We start from the raw sequence: 14543 nt of genomic DNA on the forward strand, positions 1-14543 counted from the left end.
CGGCCATTCTGACACGATATTTCAGCCCAGCAAAAGAAGACACTGACTTTCTTCTGGTAGTAGATTAAAAAATTTTGTCAGAAGTGGGATTCAAACCCACACCCACATACGTGGACCAGAAGCCTCGTTCAACCCGTATCACTGGGCAAGGTTTCCCTTAAGTCTGGCGCCTTCGACCACTCGGTCATTCTGACACAATATTTCGGCCCAGCAAAAGAAGATGCTGACTCTGTGCTGGTAGTAAAGTAAAAAAAATTGACAGAAGTGGGATTCGAACCCACGCATGCATACGTGTACCAGAAGCCTCGTTCAACTCAATGGGCAAGGTTTCCCTTGAGTCTGGAGCCTTAGACCCCTCGACCATTCTGACACGATATTTCAGCCGCAGCACAAGGAGACACTGACTGTGTGCTGGTAGTAAAGTAAAAAAAGAGCTTCTCAGAAGTGGGATTTCAACCCACGCCCACATACGTATACCAGAAGCCTCGTTCAACCCGTATGACTGGGCAAGGTTTCCCTTAAGTCTGGCGCCTTCGACCACTCGGCCATGCTGACACAATATATCAGCCCCAGCAAAAAAACACTGACTTTATGCTGGTAGTAAAGTAAAAAAAAGATTGTCAGAAGTGGGATACGAACCCACGTCCACATACGTGGACCAAAGGCCTCGTTTAACCCGTATCACCGGGCAATGTTTCCCTTAAGTCTGGCGCCTTGGACCACTCGGCCATTCTGACACGATATTTCAGCCCAGCAAAAGGAGACACTGACTTTCTTCTGGTAGTAGATTAAAAAATTTTGTCAGAAGTGGGATTCGAACCCACGCACACATACGTGGACCAGAAGCCTCGTTCAACTCGTATCACTGGGCAAGGTTTCCCTTGAATCTGGCGCCTTAGACCACTCGGCCATTCTGATACGATATATTAGCCCCAGCAAAAGATGACACTGGTTTTATGCTCGTAGTAAAGTTTGTCAGAAGTGGGATTCGAACCCACGCCCACATACGTGGACCAGAAGCCTCGTTCAACCAGTATCACCGGGCAAGGTTTCGCTTGAGTCTGGAGCCTTAGACCACTCGGCCATTCTGACACGATATATCAGCCCCAGCAAAAGAAGACACTGACTTCGTGCTGGTAGCAAAGTAAAAAAAAGTTTGTCAGAAGTGGGATTCGAACCCACGCACACCTACGTGGACCAGGAGCCTCGTTACACTCATATCACTGGGCAAGGTTTCCCTTAAGTCTGGCGCCTTAGACCACTCGGCCATTCTGATACGATATGTCAGCCCCAGCAAAAGGAGACACTGACTTTGATCTGTTAGTGAAGTAAAAAAAAAGTTTGTCGGAAGAGGGATTTGAACCCACGCCCATATACGTGGACCAGAAGCCTCGTTCAACCCCTATGACTGGGCAAGGTTTCCCTTGAGTCTGGCGCCTTAGACCACTCGGCCATTCTGACACGATATAGCAGCCCCAGCAAAAGGAGACACTGACTTTCTTCTGGTAGTAGATTAAAAAATTTTGTCAGAAGTGGGATTCAAACCCACACCCACATACGTGGACCAGAAGCCTCGTTCAATCCGTATCACTGGGCAAGGTTTCCCTCAAGTCTGGCGCCTTCGACCACTCGGCCATTCTGACACAATATTTCGGCCCAGCAAAAGAAGACGCTGACTCTGTGCTGGTAGTAAAGTAAAAAAAATTGACAGAAGTGGGATTTGAACCCACGCACACATACGTGTACCAGAAGCCTCGTTCAACTCACTGGGCAAGGTTTCCCTTGAGTCTGGAGCCTTAGACCACTCGACCATTCTGGCACGATATTTCAGCCTTAGCAGAAGGAGACACTGACTTTGTGCTAGTAGTAAAGTAAAAAAAGAGCTTCTCAGAAGTGGGATTTCAACCCACGCCCGCATACGTAGACCAGAAGCCTCGTTCAACCCGTATGACAGGGCAAGGTTTCCCTTAAGTCTGGCGCCTTCGACCACTCGGCCATGCTGACACAATATATCAGCCCCAGCAAAAAAACACTGACTTTGTGCTGGTAGTAAATAAAAAAAGAGTTTGTGAGAAGTGGGATTCGAACCCACGCCCACATACGTGGACCAGAAGCCTCATTCAACCCGTATCACTGGGCAAGGTTTCCCTTAAGTCTGGCGCCTTCGACCACTCGGCCATTCTGACAAGATATTTTAGTCCTAACCAAAGAAGACACTGGCTTTGTTCTTGTACTAAAATAAAAAAAGTTTGTCAGAAGTGGGATTCACACCCACGCCCACATACGTGGACCAGAAGCCTCGTTCAACCTGTATCACTGCGCAAGGTTTCCCTTGAGTCTGGCGCCTTAGACCACTCGGCCATTCGGACAAAATATATCAGCCCAGCAAAAGGAGACACTGAGATTGTTCTGGTAGTAAAGTAAAAAAAAAGTTTGTCAGATGTGGGATTCGAACCCACGCCCACATACGTGGACCAGAAGCCTCGTTCAACCCGTATCACAGGGCAAGGTTTCGCTTGAGTCTGAAGCCTTAGACCACTCGGCCATTCTGACACGATATTTCAGCCCCAGCAAAAGGAGACACTGACTTTGTGCTGGTAGTAAAGTAAAGAAAAGAGCTTCTCAGAAGTGGGATTTCAACCGACGCCCTAAACGTAGACCAGAAGCCTCGTTAAACCCGTTTCACTGGGCAAGGTTTCCCTTAAGTCTGGCGCCTTGGACCACTCGGCCATTCTGACACGATATTTTAGTCCTAACCAAAGGAGACACTGGCTTCGTTCTTGTACTAAAATAAAAAAAGTTTGTCAGAAGTGGAATTCACACCCACGCCCACATACGTGGACCAGAAGCCTCGTTCAACCCGTATCTTTGCGCAAGGTTTCCCTTGAGTCTGGTGCCTTAGACCACTCGGCCATTCAGATAGGATATGTCAGCCTCAGCAAAAGAAGACGCTGACTCTGTGCTGGCAGAAAAAGTAAAAAAAATTGACAGAAGCGAGATTCGAACCCACGCACACATACGTGGAAAAGAAGCCTAGTTCAACTCGCATCACTGGGCAAGGTTTCCCTTCAGTCTGGCGTCTTAGACCACTCGGCCATTCTGATACGATATGTCAGCCCCAGCAAAAGGAGACACTGACTTTGTTCTGTTAGTGAAGTAAAAAAGGTTTGTCTGAAGAGGGATTCGAACCCACGCCCACATACGTGGACCAGAAGCCTCGTTCAACCTGTATCACTGGGCAAGGTTTCGCTTGAGTCTGGAGCCTTAGACCACTCGGCCATTCTGACACGATATTTCAGCCTCAGCAAAAAAACACTGACTTTATGCTGGTAGTAAAGTAAAAAAGATTGTCAGAAGTGGGATTCGAACCCACGTCCACATACGTGGACCAAAGGCCTCGTTTAACCCGTATCACCGGGTAATGTTTCCCTTAAGTCTGGCGCCTTGGACCACTCGGCCATTCTGGCACGATATTTCAGCCCAGCAAAAGGAGACACTGACTTTCTTCTGGTAGTAGATTAAAAACTTTTGTCAGAAGTGGGATTCGAACCCACGCACACATACGTGGACCAGAAGCCTCGTTCATCTCGTATGACTGGGCAAGGTTTCCCTTGAGTCTAGCACCTTCGACCACTCGGCCATTCTGACACAATATTTCAGCCCAGCAAAACGAGACACCGACTCTGTGCTGGCAGAAAAAGTAAAAAAAATTGACAGAAGCGAGATTCGAACCCACGCACACATACGTGGAAAAGAAGCCTAGTTCAACTCGCATCACTGGGCAAGGTTTCCCTTCAGTCTGGCGTCTTAGACCACTCGGCCATTCTGATACGATATGTCAGCCCCAGCAAAAGGAGACACTGACTTTGTTCTGTTAGTGAAGTAAAAAAAGTTTGTCTGAAGAGAGATTCGAACCCACGCCCACATACGTGGACCAGAAGCCTCGTTCAACCCCTATCACTGGGCAAGGTTTCCCTTGAGTCTGGGGCCTTAGACCACTCGGCCATTCTGACACGATATATCAGCCCCAGCAAAAGAAGACACTGCCTTCGTGCCGGTAGTAAAGTAAAAAAAGTTTGTCAAAAGTGGGATTCGAACCCACGCCCTCATACGTGGACCAGAAGAATCGTTCAACCCGTATCATTGGGCAAGGTTTCCCTTGAGTCTGGCGCCTTAGACCACTCGGCCATTCGGACAAAATATATCAGCCCAGCAAAAGAAGACACTGACATTGTTCTGGTAGTAAAGTAAAAAAAAGTTTGTCAGAAGTGCGATTCGAACCCACGCCCACATACGTGGACCAGAAGCCTCGTTCAACCTGTATCACTGGGCAAGGTTTCGCTTGAGTCTGGAGCCTTAGACCACTCGGCCATTCTGACACGATTTCTCAGCCTCAGCAAAAAAAACACTGACTTTATGCTGGTAGTAAAGTAAAAAAGACTGTCAGAATTGGGATTCGAACCCACGTCCACATACGTGGACCAAAGGCCTCGTTTAACCCGTATCACCGGGTAATGTTTCCCTTAAGTCTGGCGCCTTGGACCACTCGGCCATTCTGACACGATATTTCAGCCCAGCAAAAGGAGACACTGACTTTCTTCTGGTAGTAGATTAAAAACTTTTGTCAGAAGTGGGATTCGAACCCACGCACACATACGTGGACCAGAAGCCTCGTTCATCTCGTATGACTGGGCAAGGTTTCCCTTGAGTCTAGCACCTTCGACCACTCGGCCATTCTGACACAATATTTCAGCCCAGCAAAACGAGACACTGACTTTGTGCTGGTAGTAAATAAAAAAAATTGACAGAAGTGAGATTCGAAGCCACGCACACATACGTGGACCAGAGGCCTCGTTCAACTCGCATCACCGGGCAAGGTTTCCCTTCAGTCTGGCGCCTTACACCACTTGGCCATTCTGATACGATATGTCAGCCCCAGCAAAAGGAGACGCTGACTTTGTTCTGTTAGTGAAGTAAAAAAAAGTTTGTCAGAAGAGGGGTTAGAACCCATGCACACATACGTGGACCAGAAGCCTCGTTCAACTCGTATCACTGGGCAAGGTTTCCCTTGAGTCTAGCGCCTTAGACCACTCGGCCATTCTGATACAATATATTAGCCCAGCAAAAGATGACACTGACTTTATGCTCGTAGTAAAGTAAAAAAAGTTTGTCTGAAGTGGGATTTGAACCTACGCCCACACACCTAGACCAGAAGCCTTGTTCAACCCCTATCACTGAGCAAGGTTTCTCTTGAGTCTGGCGCCTTAGACCACTCGGCCACTCGGACAAAATATATCAGCCCAGCAAAAGGAGACACTGACATTGTTCTGGTAGTAAAGTAAAAAAAAGTTTGTCAGAAGTGGGATTCGAACCCACGCCCACATACGTGGACCAGAATCCTCGTTCAACCAGTATCACCGGGCAAGGTTTCGCTTGAGTCTGGAGCCTTAGACCACTCGGCCATTCTGACACGATATATCAGCCCCAGCATAAGAAGACACTGACTTCGTGCTGGTAGCAAAGTAAAAAAAAGTTTGTCAAGTCTGGCGCCTTAGACCACTCGGCCATTCTGATACGATATGTCAGCCCCAGCAAAAGGAGACACTGACTTTGATCTGTTAGTGAAGTAAAAAAAAATTGCCCGCAGCTTCCCTCGGGGGAACACTGAGGAGGATGCGGACCATATAATTGGTTAACGGGGTGTTAAAGTGCGACTTACTTCGGTCGATGGCTAAATTGGTTAACGTGGTTGTGAAATGGGGTGTTAAATTGCGACTTACTTGGGTCGATGGCTAAATTGGTTAACGTGGTTGTAGGAGGGGGTGTTAAATGAGTGAACACGTACACACGTATGCGAAAGGGCGGCGCTGGTCGAAGGGACGTCGATCATTGTGTTTGGGGATTCGTTGGAATTTATTTCACCGCGACCTTGGACGTCGACGCGCCGTACAAACCAACCGATGAGCGGCAACTGAGCGAGCGCCGACCTTGAGTATATATACAGCACGACGGCGCATGCACTGTCAGCTGTTGAATGTTCTCGAAGCGCGACGCCAAATGCGCGTCCACTGGAGAATCAGGAGAATTGTAGATGTCGAACGCGGTGTGTAGAGGAGGAAGGGTGCACAGATGGTGGAGGAGTGAAGCGCGCGCGGTGTGTAGAGGAGGAAGGGATGCACAGATGGTGGAAGAGTGGGCGACGGCGCGACGGCGCATGCGCGCGCGTCAGCTGTCGAATGTTCGAGAAGCGGTGTGGACGGCGCGGACGACGCGGACGGCGCGAGTATAAGATGCTCCGCATCTAAAAAGTTTGTCGGAAGAGGGATTCGAACCCACGCCCATATACGTGGACCAGAAGCCTCGTTCAACCCCTATCACTGGGCAAGGTTTCCCTTGAGTCTGGCGCCTTAGACCACTCGGCCATTCTGACACGATATAGCAGCCCCAGCAAAAGAAGACACTGACTTCGTGCTGGTAGAAAAGTAAAAAAAGTTTGTCAGAAGTGGGATTCGAACCCACGCCCCCATACGTGAACCAGAAGCATCGTTCAACCCGTATCACTGGGCAAGGTTTCCCTTGAGTCTGGCGCCTTAGACCAATCGGCCATTCGGGCAAAATATATCAGCCCAGCAAAAGGAGACACTGACATTGTTCCGGTAGTAAATTAAAAAAATTGACAGAAGTGAGATTCGAACCCACGCACGCATGGACCAGAAGCCTCGTTCAACTCGCATCACCGGGCAAGGTTTCCCTTAAATCTGGCGCCTTAGACCACTCGACCATTCTGACACGATATTTCAGCCCCAGCAAAAGAAGACACTGACTTTGTGCTGGTAGTAAAGTAAAAAAAAAGAACTTCTCAAAAGTGGGATTTTAACCCACGCCCACATACATAGACCAGAACCCTCGTTCAACCCGTATCACTGGGAAAGGTTTCCTTTAAGTCTGGTGCCTTGGACCACTCGGCCATTCTGACACGATATTTCAGCCCAGCAAAAGGAGACACTGACTTTCTTCTGGTAGTAGATTAAAAAAATTTGTCAGAAGTAGGATTCAAACCCACACCCACATACGTGGACCAGAAGCCTCGTTCAATCCGTATCACTGGGCAAGGTTTCCCTTAAGTCTGGCGCCTTCGACCACTCGGCAATTCTGGCACGATATTTCAGCCTTAGCAGAAGGAGACACTGACTTTGTGCTGGTAGTAAAGTAAAAAAAGAGCTTCTCAGAAGTGGGATTTCAACCCACGCCCGCATACGTAGACCAGAAGCCTCGTTCAACCCGTATGACTGGGCAAGGTTTCCCTTAAGTCTGGCGCCTTCGACCACTCGGCCATGCTGACACAATATATCAGCCCCAGCAAAAAAAACACTGACTTTATGCTGGTAGTAAACTAAAAAAAGATTGTCAGAAGTGGGATTCGAACCCACGTCCACATACGTCGACCAAAGGCCTCGTTTAACCGGTATCACCGGGCAATGTTTCCCTTAAGTCTGGTGCCTTAGACAACTCGGCCGTTCTGACACGATATATAAGCTGCAGCAAAGGAGGACACTGACTTTGTTCTGGTAGTAAAGTAAAAAAAGTTTGTCAGAAGTGGGATTTGAACCCACGCACACATACATGGACCAGAAGCCTCGTTCATCTCGTATGACTGGGCAAGGTTTCCCTTGAGTCTAGCACCTTCGACCACTCGGCCATTCTGACACAATATTTCAGCCCAGCAAAAGGAGACACTGACTTTGTGCTGGTAGTAAATTAAAAAAAAATTGACAGAAGTGAGATTCGAACCCACGCACACATACGTGGACCAGAGGTCTCGTTCAACTCGCATCACCGGGCAAGGTTTCCCTTCAGTCTGGCGCCTTACACCACTCGGCCATTCTGATACGATATGTCAGCCCCAGCAAAAGGAGACGCTGACTTTGTTCTGTTAGTGAAGTAAAAAAAGTTTGTCAGAAGAGGCGTTCGAACCCACGCACACATACGTGGACCAGAATCCTCGTTCAACTCGTATCACTGGGCAAGGTTTCCCTTGAGTCTGGCGCCTTAGACCACTCGGCCATTCTGATACGATATATCAGCCCCATCAGAAGATGACACTGACTTTATGCTCGTAGTAAAGTAAAAAGAAGTTTGTCTGAAGTGGGATTTGAACCCCCGCCCACACACCTAGACCAGAAGCCTCGTTGAACCCGTATCACAGGGCAAGGTTTTCCTTGAGTCTGGCGCCTTAGACCACTCGGCCATTCTGACACGATATATCAGCCCCAGCAAAAGAAGACACTGACTTCGTGCTGGTAGTAAAGTAAAAAAAGTTTGTCAGAAGTGGGATTCGAACCCACGCACACATACGTGGACCAGAAGCCTCGTTCAACCCGTATCACTGGGCAAGGTTTCCCTTGAGTCTGGAGCCTTAGACCACTCGACCATTCTGACACGATATTTCAGCCCCAGCAAAAGAAGACACTGACATTGTGCTGGTAGTAAAGTAAAAAAAAGAACTTCTCAGAAGTGGGATTTTAACCCACGCCCACATAGGTAGACCAGAAGCCTCGTTCAACCCGTATCACTGGGAAAGGTTTCCTTTAAGTCTGGTGCCTTGGACCACTCGGCTATTCTGACACGATATTTCAGCCCAGCAAAAGAAGACACTGACTTTCTTCTGGTAGTAGATTAAAAAATTTTGTCAGAAGTGGGATTCAAACCCACACCCACATACGTGGACTAGAAGCCTCGTTCAACCCGTATCACTGGGCAAGGTTTCCCTTCAGTCTGGCGTCTTAGACCACTCGGCCATTCTGATACGATATGTCAGCCCCAGCAAAAGGAGACATTGACTTTGTTCTGTTAGTGAAGTAAAAAAAGTTTGTCTGAAGAGGGATTCGAACCCACGCCCACATACGTGGACCAGAAGCCTCGTTCAACCCCTATCACTGGGCAAGGTTTCCCTTGAGTCTGGGGCCTTAGACCACTCGGCCATTCTGACACGATATATCAGCCCCAGCAAAAGAAGACACTGCCTTCGTGCCGGTAGTAAAGTAAAAAAAGTTTGTCAGAAGTGGGATTCGAACCCACGCCCTCATACGTGGACCAGAAGAATCGTTCAACCCGTATCATTGGGCAAGGTTTCCCTTGAGTCTGCGCCTTAGACCACTCGGCCATTCAGACAAAATATATCAGCCCAGCAAAAGAAGACACTGACATTGTTCTGGTAGTAAAGTAAAAAAAAGTTTGTCAGAAGTGCGATTCGAACCCACGCCCACATACGTGGACCAGAAGCCTCGTTCAACCTGTATCACTGGGCAAGGTTTCGCTTGAGTCTGGAGCCTTAGACCACTCGGCCATTCTGACACGATATTTCAGCCTCAGCAAAAAAACACTGACTTTATGCTGGTAGTAAAGTAAAAAAGATTGTCAGAAGTGGGATTCGAACCCACGTCCACATACGTGGACCAAAGGCCTCGTTTAACCCGTATCACCGGGTAATGTTTCCCTTAAGTCTGGCGCCTTGGACCACTCGGCCATTCTGACACGATATTTCAGCCCAGCAAAAGGAGACACTGACTTTCTTCTGGTAGTAGATTAAAAACTTTTGTCAGAAGTGGGATTCGAACCCACGCACACATACGTGGACCAGAAGCCTCGTTCATCTCGTATGACTGGGCAAGGTTTCCCTTGAGTCAAGCACCTTCGACCACTCGGCCATTCTGACACAATATTTCAGCCCAGCAAAACGAGACACTGACTTTGTGCTGGTAGTAAATTAAAAAAAATTGACAGAAGTGAGATTCGAAGCCACGCACACATACGTGGACCAGAGGCCTCGTTCAACTCGCATCACCGGGCAAGGTTTCCCTTCAGTCTGGCGCCTTACACCACTCGGCCATTCTTATACGATATGTCAGCCCCAGCAAAAGGAGACGCTGACTTTGTTCTGTTAGTGAAGTAAAAAAAAGTTTGTCAGAAGAGGGGTTCAAACCCACGCACACATACGTGGACCAGAAGCCTCGTTCAACTCGTATCACTGGGCAAGGTTTCCCTTGAGTCTAGCGCCTTAGACCACTCGGCCATTCTGATACAATATATTAGCCCCAGCAAAAGATGACACTGACTTTATGCTCGTAGTAAAGTAAAAAAAAGTTTGCCTGAAGTGGAATTTGAACCCACGCCCACACACCTAGACCAGAAGCCTTGTTCAACCCCTATCACTGAGCAAGGTTTCTCTTGAGTCTGGCGCCTTAGACCACTCGGCCACTCGGACAAAATATATCAGCCCAGCAAAAGGAGACACTGACATTGTTCTGGAAGTAAAGTAAAAAAAAGTTTGTCAGAAGTGGGATTCGAACCCACGCCCACATACGTGGACCAGAAGCCTCGTTCAACCAGTATCACCGGGCAAGGTTTCGCTTGAGTCTGGAGCCTTAGACCACTCGGCCATTCTGACACGATATTTTAGTCCTAACCAAAGAAGACACTGGCTTTGTTGTTGTACTAAAATAAAAAAAGTTTGTCAGAAGTGGGATTCACACCCACGCCCACATACGTGGACCAGAAGCCTCGTTCAACCCGTATCACTGCGCAAGGTTTCCCTTGAGTCTGGCGCCTTAGACCACTCGGCCATTCGGACAAAATATATCAGCCCAGAAAAAGGAGACACTGAGATTGTTCTGGTAGTAAAGTAAAAAAAAGTTTGTCAGATGTGGGATTCGAACCCACGCCCACATACGTGGACCAGAAGCCTCGTTCAACCCGTATCACAGGGCAAGGTTTCGCTTGAGTCTGAAGCCTTAGACCACTCGGCCATTCTGACACGATATTTCAGCCCCAGCAAAAGGAGACACTGACTATGTGCTGGTAGTAAAGTAAAGAAAAGAGCTTCTCAGAAGTGGGATTTCAACCGACGCCCTAAACGTAGACCAGAAGCCTCGTTAAACCCGTTTCACTGGGCAAGATTTCCCTTAAGTCTGGCGCCTTGGACCACTCGGCCATTCTGACATGATATTTTAGTCGTAACCAAAGGAGACACTGGCTTCGTTCTTGTACTAAATAAAAAAAGTTTGTCAGAAGTGGAATTCACACCCACGCCCACATACGTGGACCAGAAGCCTCGTTCAACCCGTATCTTTGCGCAAGGTTTCCCTTGAGTCTGTTGCCTTGGACCACTCGGCCATTCTGACACGATATTTCAGCCCAGCAAAAGGAGACACTGACTTTCTTCTGGTAGTAGATTAAAAATTTTTGTCAGAAGTGGGATTCAAACCCACACCCACATACGTGGACCAGAAGCCTCGTTCAATCCGTATCACTGGGCAAGGTTTCCCTTAAGTCTGGCGCCTTCGACCACTCGGCAATTCTGGCACGATATTTCAGCCTTAGCAGAAGGAGACACTGACTTTGTGCTGGTAGTAAAGTAAAAAAAGAGCTTCTCAGAAGTGGGATTTCAACCCACGCCCGCATACGTAGACCAGAAGCCTCGTTCAACCCGTATGACTGGGCAAGTTTTCCCTTAAGTCTGGCGCCTTCGACCACTCGGCCATGCTGACACAATATATCAGCCCCAGCAAAAAAACACTGACTTTATGCTGGTAGTAAAGTAAAAAAAGATTGTCAGAAGTGGGATTCGAACCCACGTCCACATACGTCGACCAAAGGCCTCGTTTAACCGGTATCACCGGGCAATGTTTCCCTCAAGTCTGGTGCCTTAGACAACTCAGCCGTTCTGACACGATATGTAAGCTGCAGCAAAGGAAGACACTGACTTTGTTCTGGTAGTAAAGTAAAAAAAGTTTGTCAGAAGTGGGATTTGAACCCACGCACACATACGTGGACCAGAAGCCTCGTTCAACTCGTATGACTGGGCAAGGTTTCCCTTGAGTCTAGCACCTTCAACCACTCGGCCATTCTGACACAATATTTCACCCCAGCAAAAGGAGATACTGACTTTGTGCTGGTAGTAAATTAAAAAAAATTGACAGAAGTGAGATTCGAACCCACGCACACATACGTGGACCAGAGGTCTCGTTCAACTCGCATCACCGGGCAAGGTTTCCCTTCAGTCTGGCGCCTTACACCACTCGGCCATTCTGATACGATATGTCAGCCCCAGCAAAAGGAGACGCTGACTTTGTTCTGTTAGTGAAGTAAAAAAAGTTTGTCAGAAAAGGGGTTCGAACCCACGCACACATACGTGGACCAGAATCTTCGTTCAACTCGTATCACTGGGCAAGGTTTCCCTTGAGTCTGGCGCCTTAGACCACTCGGCCATTCTGATACGATATATCAGCCCCAGCAGAAGATGACACTGACTTTATGCTCGTAGTAAAGTAAAAAAAAGTTTGTCTGAAGTGGGATTTGAATCCCGCCCACACACCTAGACCAGAAGCCTCGTTGAACCCGTATCACAGGGCAAGGTTTTCCTTGAGTCTGGCGCCTTAGACCACTCGGCCATTCTGACACGATATTTCAGCCTCAGCAAAAAAACACTGACTTTATGCTGGTAGTAAAGTAAAAAAGATTGTCAGAAGTGGGATTCGAACCCACGTCCACATACGTGGACCAAAGGCCTCGTTTAACCCGTATCACCGGGTAATGTTTCCCTTAAGTCTGGCGCCTTGGACGACTCGGCCATTCTGACACGATATTTCAGCCCAGCAAAAGGAGACACTGACTTTCTTCTGGTAGTGGATTAAAAACTTTTGTCAGAAGTGGGATTCGAACCCACGCACACATACGTGGACCAGAAGCCTCGTTCATCTCGTATGACTGGGCAAGGTTTCCCTTGAGTCAAGCACCTTCGACCACTCGGCCATTCTGACACAATATTTCAGCCCAGCAAAACGAGACACTGACTTTGTGCTGGTAGTAAATTAAAAAAAATTGACAGAAGTGAGATTCGAAGCCACGCACACATACGTGGACCAGAGGCCTCGTTCAACTCGCATCACCGGGCAAGGTTTCCCTTCAGTCTGGCGCCTTACACCACTCGGCCATTCTTATACGATATGTCAGCCCCAGCAAAAGGAGACGCTGACTTTGTTCTGTTAGTGAAGTAAAAAAAGTTTGTCAGAAGAGGGGTTCAAACCCACGCACACATACGTGGACCAGAAGCCTCGTTCAACTCGTATCACTGGGCAAGGTTTCCCTTGAGTCTAGCGCCTTAGACCACTCGGCCATTCTGATACAATATATTAGCCCCAGCAAAAGATGACACTGACTTTATGCTCGTAGTAAAGTAAAAAAAAGTTTGTCTGAAGTGGGATTTGAACCCACGCCCACACACCTAGACCAGAAGCCTTGTTCAACCCCTATCACTGAGCAAGGTTTCTCTTGAGTTTGGCGCCTTAGACCACTCGGCCACTCGGACAAAATATATCAGCCCAGCAAAAGGAGACACTGACATTGTTCTGGTAGTAAAGTAAAAAAAAGTTTGTCAGAAGTGGGATTCGAACCCACGCCCACATACGTGGACCAGAAGCCTCGTTCAACCAGTATCACCGGGCAAGGTTTCGCTTGAGTCTGGAGCCTTAGACCACTCGGCCATTCTGACACGATATTTTAGTCCTAACCAAAGAAGACACTGGCTTTGTTGTTGTAATAAATAAAAAAAGTTTGTCAGAAGTGGGATTCACACCCACGCCCACATACGTGGACCAGAAGCCTCGTTCAACCCGTATCACTGCGCAAGGTTTCCCTTGAGTCTGGCGCCTTAGACCACTCGGCCATTCGGACAAAATATATCAGCCCAGCAAAAGGAGACACTGAGATTGTTCTGGTAGTAAAGTAAAAAAAAAGTTTGTCAGATGTGGGATTCGAACCCACGCCCACATACGTGGACCAGAAGCCTCGTTCAACCCGTATCACAGGGCAAGGTTTCGCTTGAGTCTGAAGCCTTAGACCACTTGGCCATTCTGACACGATATTTCAGCCCCAGCAAAAGGAGACACTGACTTTGTGCTGGTAGTAAAGTAAAGAAAAGAGCTTCTCAGAAGTGGGATTTCAACCGACGCCCTAAACGTAGACCAGAAGCCTCGTTAAACCCGTTTCACTGGGCAAGGCTTCCCTTAAGTCTGGCGCCTTGGACCACTCGGCCATTCTGACATGATATTTTAGTCCTAACCAAAGGAGACACTGGCTTCGTTCTTGTACTAAATAAAAAAAGTTTGTCAGAAGTGGAATTCACACCCACGCCTACATACGTGGACCAGAAGCCTCGTTCAACCCGTATCTTTGCGCAAGGTTTCCCTTGAGTCTGGTGCCTTGGACCACTCGGCCATTCTGACACGATATTTCAGCCCAGCAAAAGGAGACACTGACTTTCTTCTGGTAGTAGATTAAAAATTTTTGTCAGAAGTGAGATTCAAACCCACACCCACATACGTGGACCAGAAGCCTCGTTCAATCCGTATCACTGGGCAAGGTTTCCCTTAAGTCTGGCGCCTTCGACCACTCGGCAATTCTGGCACGATATTTCAGCCTTAGCAGAAGGAGACACTGACTTTGTGCTGGTAGTAAAGTAAAAAAAGAGCTTCTCAGAAGTGGGA

General features: G+C 48.0%; 32 non-coding genes across 32 annotated transcripts; all 32 read right to left on the minus strand.

Annotated features, from left to right (window-relative positions):
- Positions 1-75: 75 nt before the first annotated feature.
- TRNAL-UAA (transfer RNA leucine (anticodon UAA)) lies at positions 76-194 on the minus strand. Its single transcript has 2 exons — positions 157-194; positions 76-121 (listed from the first exon to the last, which is right to left on the minus strand). It is a non-coding gene; the product is annotated as a tRNA-Leu (tRNA).
- A 424-nt stretch (positions 195-618) lies between these two features.
- Positions 619-737, minus strand: TRNAL-UAA (transfer RNA leucine (anticodon UAA)). The gene is made up of 2 exons: positions 700-737; positions 619-664 (listed from the first exon to the last, which is right to left on the minus strand). It is a non-coding gene; the product is annotated as a tRNA-Leu (tRNA).
- A 62-nt stretch (positions 738-799) lies between these two features.
- On the minus strand, positions 800-918 carry TRNAL-CAA (transfer RNA leucine (anticodon CAA)). The gene is made up of 2 exons: positions 881-918; positions 800-845 (listed from the first exon to the last, which is right to left on the minus strand). It is a non-coding gene; the product is annotated as a tRNA-Leu (tRNA).
- Positions 919-973: 55 nt separating this feature from the next.
- Positions 974-1092, minus strand: TRNAL-CAA (transfer RNA leucine (anticodon CAA)). Its single transcript has 2 exons — positions 1055-1092; positions 974-1019 (listed from the first exon to the last, which is right to left on the minus strand). It is a non-coding gene; the product is annotated as a tRNA-Leu (tRNA).
- A 250-nt stretch (positions 1093-1342) lies between these two features.
- On the minus strand, positions 1343-1461 carry TRNAL-CAA (transfer RNA leucine (anticodon CAA)). The gene is made up of 2 exons: positions 1424-1461; positions 1343-1388 (listed from the first exon to the last, which is right to left on the minus strand). It is a non-coding gene; the product is annotated as a tRNA-Leu (tRNA).
- Positions 1462-1524: 63 nt separating this feature from the next.
- TRNAS-UGA (transfer RNA serine (anticodon UGA)) lies at positions 1525-1643 on the minus strand. The gene is made up of 2 exons: positions 1606-1643; positions 1525-1570 (listed from the first exon to the last, which is right to left on the minus strand). It is a non-coding gene; the product is annotated as a tRNA-Ser (tRNA).
- A 62-nt stretch (positions 1644-1705) lies between these two features.
- On the minus strand, positions 1706-1819 carry TRNAL-CAA (transfer RNA leucine (anticodon CAA)). The gene is made up of 2 exons: positions 1782-1819; positions 1706-1751 (listed from the first exon to the last, which is right to left on the minus strand). It is a non-coding gene; the product is annotated as a tRNA-Leu (tRNA).
- A 248-nt stretch (positions 1820-2067) lies between these two features.
- Positions 2068-2186, minus strand: TRNAL-UAA (transfer RNA leucine (anticodon UAA)). Its single transcript has 2 exons — positions 2149-2186; positions 2068-2113 (listed from the first exon to the last, which is right to left on the minus strand). It is a non-coding gene; the product is annotated as a tRNA-Leu (tRNA).
- Positions 2187-2434: 248 nt separating this feature from the next.
- On the minus strand, positions 2435-2553 carry TRNAL-CAA (transfer RNA leucine (anticodon CAA)). The gene is made up of 2 exons: positions 2516-2553; positions 2435-2480 (listed from the first exon to the last, which is right to left on the minus strand). It is a non-coding gene; the product is annotated as a tRNA-Leu (tRNA).
- Positions 2554-3168: 615 nt separating this feature from the next.
- Positions 3169-3287, minus strand: TRNAL-CAA (transfer RNA leucine (anticodon CAA)). The gene is made up of 2 exons: positions 3250-3287; positions 3169-3214 (listed from the first exon to the last, which is right to left on the minus strand). It is a non-coding gene; the product is annotated as a tRNA-Leu (tRNA).
- Positions 3288-3348: 61 nt separating this feature from the next.
- On the minus strand, positions 3349-3467 carry TRNAL-UAA (transfer RNA leucine (anticodon UAA)). Its single transcript has 2 exons — positions 3430-3467; positions 3349-3394 (listed from the first exon to the last, which is right to left on the minus strand). It is a non-coding gene; the product is annotated as a tRNA-Leu (tRNA).
- Positions 3468-3529: 62 nt separating this feature from the next.
- TRNAL-CAA (transfer RNA leucine (anticodon CAA)) lies at positions 3530-3648 on the minus strand. Its single transcript has 2 exons — positions 3611-3648; positions 3530-3575 (listed from the first exon to the last, which is right to left on the minus strand). It is a non-coding gene; the product is annotated as a tRNA-Leu (tRNA).
- Positions 3649-4077: 429 nt separating this feature from the next.
- On the minus strand, positions 4078-4196 carry TRNAL-CAA (transfer RNA leucine (anticodon CAA)). The gene is made up of 2 exons: positions 4159-4196; positions 4078-4123 (listed from the first exon to the last, which is right to left on the minus strand). It is a non-coding gene; the product is annotated as a tRNA-Leu (tRNA).
- A 64-nt stretch (positions 4197-4260) lies between these two features.
- Positions 4261-4379, minus strand: TRNAL-CAA (transfer RNA leucine (anticodon CAA)). Its single transcript has 2 exons — positions 4342-4379; positions 4261-4306 (listed from the first exon to the last, which is right to left on the minus strand). It is a non-coding gene; the product is annotated as a tRNA-Leu (tRNA).
- A 62-nt stretch (positions 4380-4441) lies between these two features.
- Positions 4442-4560, minus strand: TRNAL-UAA (transfer RNA leucine (anticodon UAA)). The gene is made up of 2 exons: positions 4523-4560; positions 4442-4487 (listed from the first exon to the last, which is right to left on the minus strand). It is a non-coding gene; the product is annotated as a tRNA-Leu (tRNA).
- A 62-nt stretch (positions 4561-4622) lies between these two features.
- TRNAL-CAA (transfer RNA leucine (anticodon CAA)) lies at positions 4623-4741 on the minus strand. The gene is made up of 2 exons: positions 4704-4741; positions 4623-4668 (listed from the first exon to the last, which is right to left on the minus strand). It is a non-coding gene; the product is annotated as a tRNA-Leu (tRNA).
- A 610-nt stretch (positions 4742-5351) lies between these two features.
- TRNAL-CAA (transfer RNA leucine (anticodon CAA)) lies at positions 5352-5470 on the minus strand. The gene is made up of 2 exons: positions 5433-5470; positions 5352-5397 (listed from the first exon to the last, which is right to left on the minus strand). It is a non-coding gene; the product is annotated as a tRNA-Leu (tRNA).
- An 841-nt stretch (positions 5471-6311) lies between these two features.
- TRNAL-CAA (transfer RNA leucine (anticodon CAA)) lies at positions 6312-6430 on the minus strand. The gene is made up of 2 exons: positions 6393-6430; positions 6312-6357 (listed from the first exon to the last, which is right to left on the minus strand). It is a non-coding gene; the product is annotated as a tRNA-Leu (tRNA).
- Positions 6431-7588: 1158 nt separating this feature from the next.
- TRNAL-CAA (transfer RNA leucine (anticodon CAA)) lies at positions 7589-7707 on the minus strand. Its single transcript has 2 exons — positions 7670-7707; positions 7589-7634 (listed from the first exon to the last, which is right to left on the minus strand). It is a non-coding gene; the product is annotated as a tRNA-Leu (tRNA).
- Positions 7708-8320: 613 nt separating this feature from the next.
- TRNAL-CAA (transfer RNA leucine (anticodon CAA)) lies at positions 8321-8439 on the minus strand. Its single transcript has 2 exons — positions 8402-8439; positions 8321-8366 (listed from the first exon to the last, which is right to left on the minus strand). It is a non-coding gene; the product is annotated as a tRNA-Leu (tRNA).
- Positions 8440-8506: 67 nt separating this feature from the next.
- Positions 8507-8625, minus strand: TRNAL-UAA (transfer RNA leucine (anticodon UAA)). Its single transcript has 2 exons — positions 8588-8625; positions 8507-8552 (listed from the first exon to the last, which is right to left on the minus strand). It is a non-coding gene; the product is annotated as a tRNA-Leu (tRNA).
- Positions 8626-9235: 610 nt separating this feature from the next.
- Positions 9236-9354, minus strand: TRNAL-CAA (transfer RNA leucine (anticodon CAA)). The gene is made up of 2 exons: positions 9317-9354; positions 9236-9281 (listed from the first exon to the last, which is right to left on the minus strand). It is a non-coding gene; the product is annotated as a tRNA-Leu (tRNA).
- A 61-nt stretch (positions 9355-9415) lies between these two features.
- TRNAL-UAA (transfer RNA leucine (anticodon UAA)) lies at positions 9416-9534 on the minus strand. Its single transcript has 2 exons — positions 9497-9534; positions 9416-9461 (listed from the first exon to the last, which is right to left on the minus strand). It is a non-coding gene; the product is annotated as a tRNA-Leu (tRNA).
- Positions 9535-9596: 62 nt separating this feature from the next.
- TRNAL-CAA (transfer RNA leucine (anticodon CAA)) lies at positions 9597-9715 on the minus strand. Its single transcript has 2 exons — positions 9678-9715; positions 9597-9642 (listed from the first exon to the last, which is right to left on the minus strand). It is a non-coding gene; the product is annotated as a tRNA-Leu (tRNA).
- A 613-nt stretch (positions 9716-10328) lies between these two features.
- Positions 10329-10447, minus strand: TRNAL-CAA (transfer RNA leucine (anticodon CAA)). The gene is made up of 2 exons: positions 10410-10447; positions 10329-10374 (listed from the first exon to the last, which is right to left on the minus strand). It is a non-coding gene; the product is annotated as a tRNA-Leu (tRNA).
- A 247-nt stretch (positions 10448-10694) lies between these two features.
- On the minus strand, positions 10695-10813 carry TRNAL-CAA (transfer RNA leucine (anticodon CAA)). Its single transcript has 2 exons — positions 10776-10813; positions 10695-10740 (listed from the first exon to the last, which is right to left on the minus strand). It is a non-coding gene; the product is annotated as a tRNA-Leu (tRNA).
- A 429-nt stretch (positions 10814-11242) lies between these two features.
- On the minus strand, positions 11243-11361 carry TRNAL-UAA (transfer RNA leucine (anticodon UAA)). The gene is made up of 2 exons: positions 11324-11361; positions 11243-11288 (listed from the first exon to the last, which is right to left on the minus strand). It is a non-coding gene; the product is annotated as a tRNA-Leu (tRNA).
- Positions 11362-11791: 430 nt separating this feature from the next.
- TRNAL-CAA (transfer RNA leucine (anticodon CAA)) lies at positions 11792-11910 on the minus strand. Its single transcript has 2 exons — positions 11873-11910; positions 11792-11837 (listed from the first exon to the last, which is right to left on the minus strand). It is a non-coding gene; the product is annotated as a tRNA-Leu (tRNA).
- A 608-nt stretch (positions 11911-12518) lies between these two features.
- On the minus strand, positions 12519-12637 carry TRNAL-UAA (transfer RNA leucine (anticodon UAA)). The gene is made up of 2 exons: positions 12600-12637; positions 12519-12564 (listed from the first exon to the last, which is right to left on the minus strand). It is a non-coding gene; the product is annotated as a tRNA-Leu (tRNA).
- A 62-nt stretch (positions 12638-12699) lies between these two features.
- TRNAL-CAA (transfer RNA leucine (anticodon CAA)) lies at positions 12700-12818 on the minus strand. The gene is made up of 2 exons: positions 12781-12818; positions 12700-12745 (listed from the first exon to the last, which is right to left on the minus strand). It is a non-coding gene; the product is annotated as a tRNA-Leu (tRNA).
- Positions 12819-13430: 612 nt separating this feature from the next.
- TRNAL-CAA (transfer RNA leucine (anticodon CAA)) lies at positions 13431-13549 on the minus strand. The gene is made up of 2 exons: positions 13512-13549; positions 13431-13476 (listed from the first exon to the last, which is right to left on the minus strand). It is a non-coding gene; the product is annotated as a tRNA-Leu (tRNA).
- A 247-nt stretch (positions 13550-13796) lies between these two features.
- On the minus strand, positions 13797-13915 carry TRNAL-CAA (transfer RNA leucine (anticodon CAA)). Its single transcript has 2 exons — positions 13878-13915; positions 13797-13842 (listed from the first exon to the last, which is right to left on the minus strand). It is a non-coding gene; the product is annotated as a tRNA-Leu (tRNA).
- Positions 13916-14543: the final 628 nt, after the last annotated feature.

This window comes from Rhipicephalus microplus, chromosome 2, assembly GCF_043290135.1.
Source record: "Rhipicephalus microplus isolate Deutch F79 chromosome 2, USDA_Rmic, whole genome shotgun sequence".
Classification (NCBI taxonomy): domain Eukaryota; kingdom Metazoa; phylum Arthropoda; class Arachnida; order Ixodida; family Ixodidae; genus Rhipicephalus; species Rhipicephalus microplus.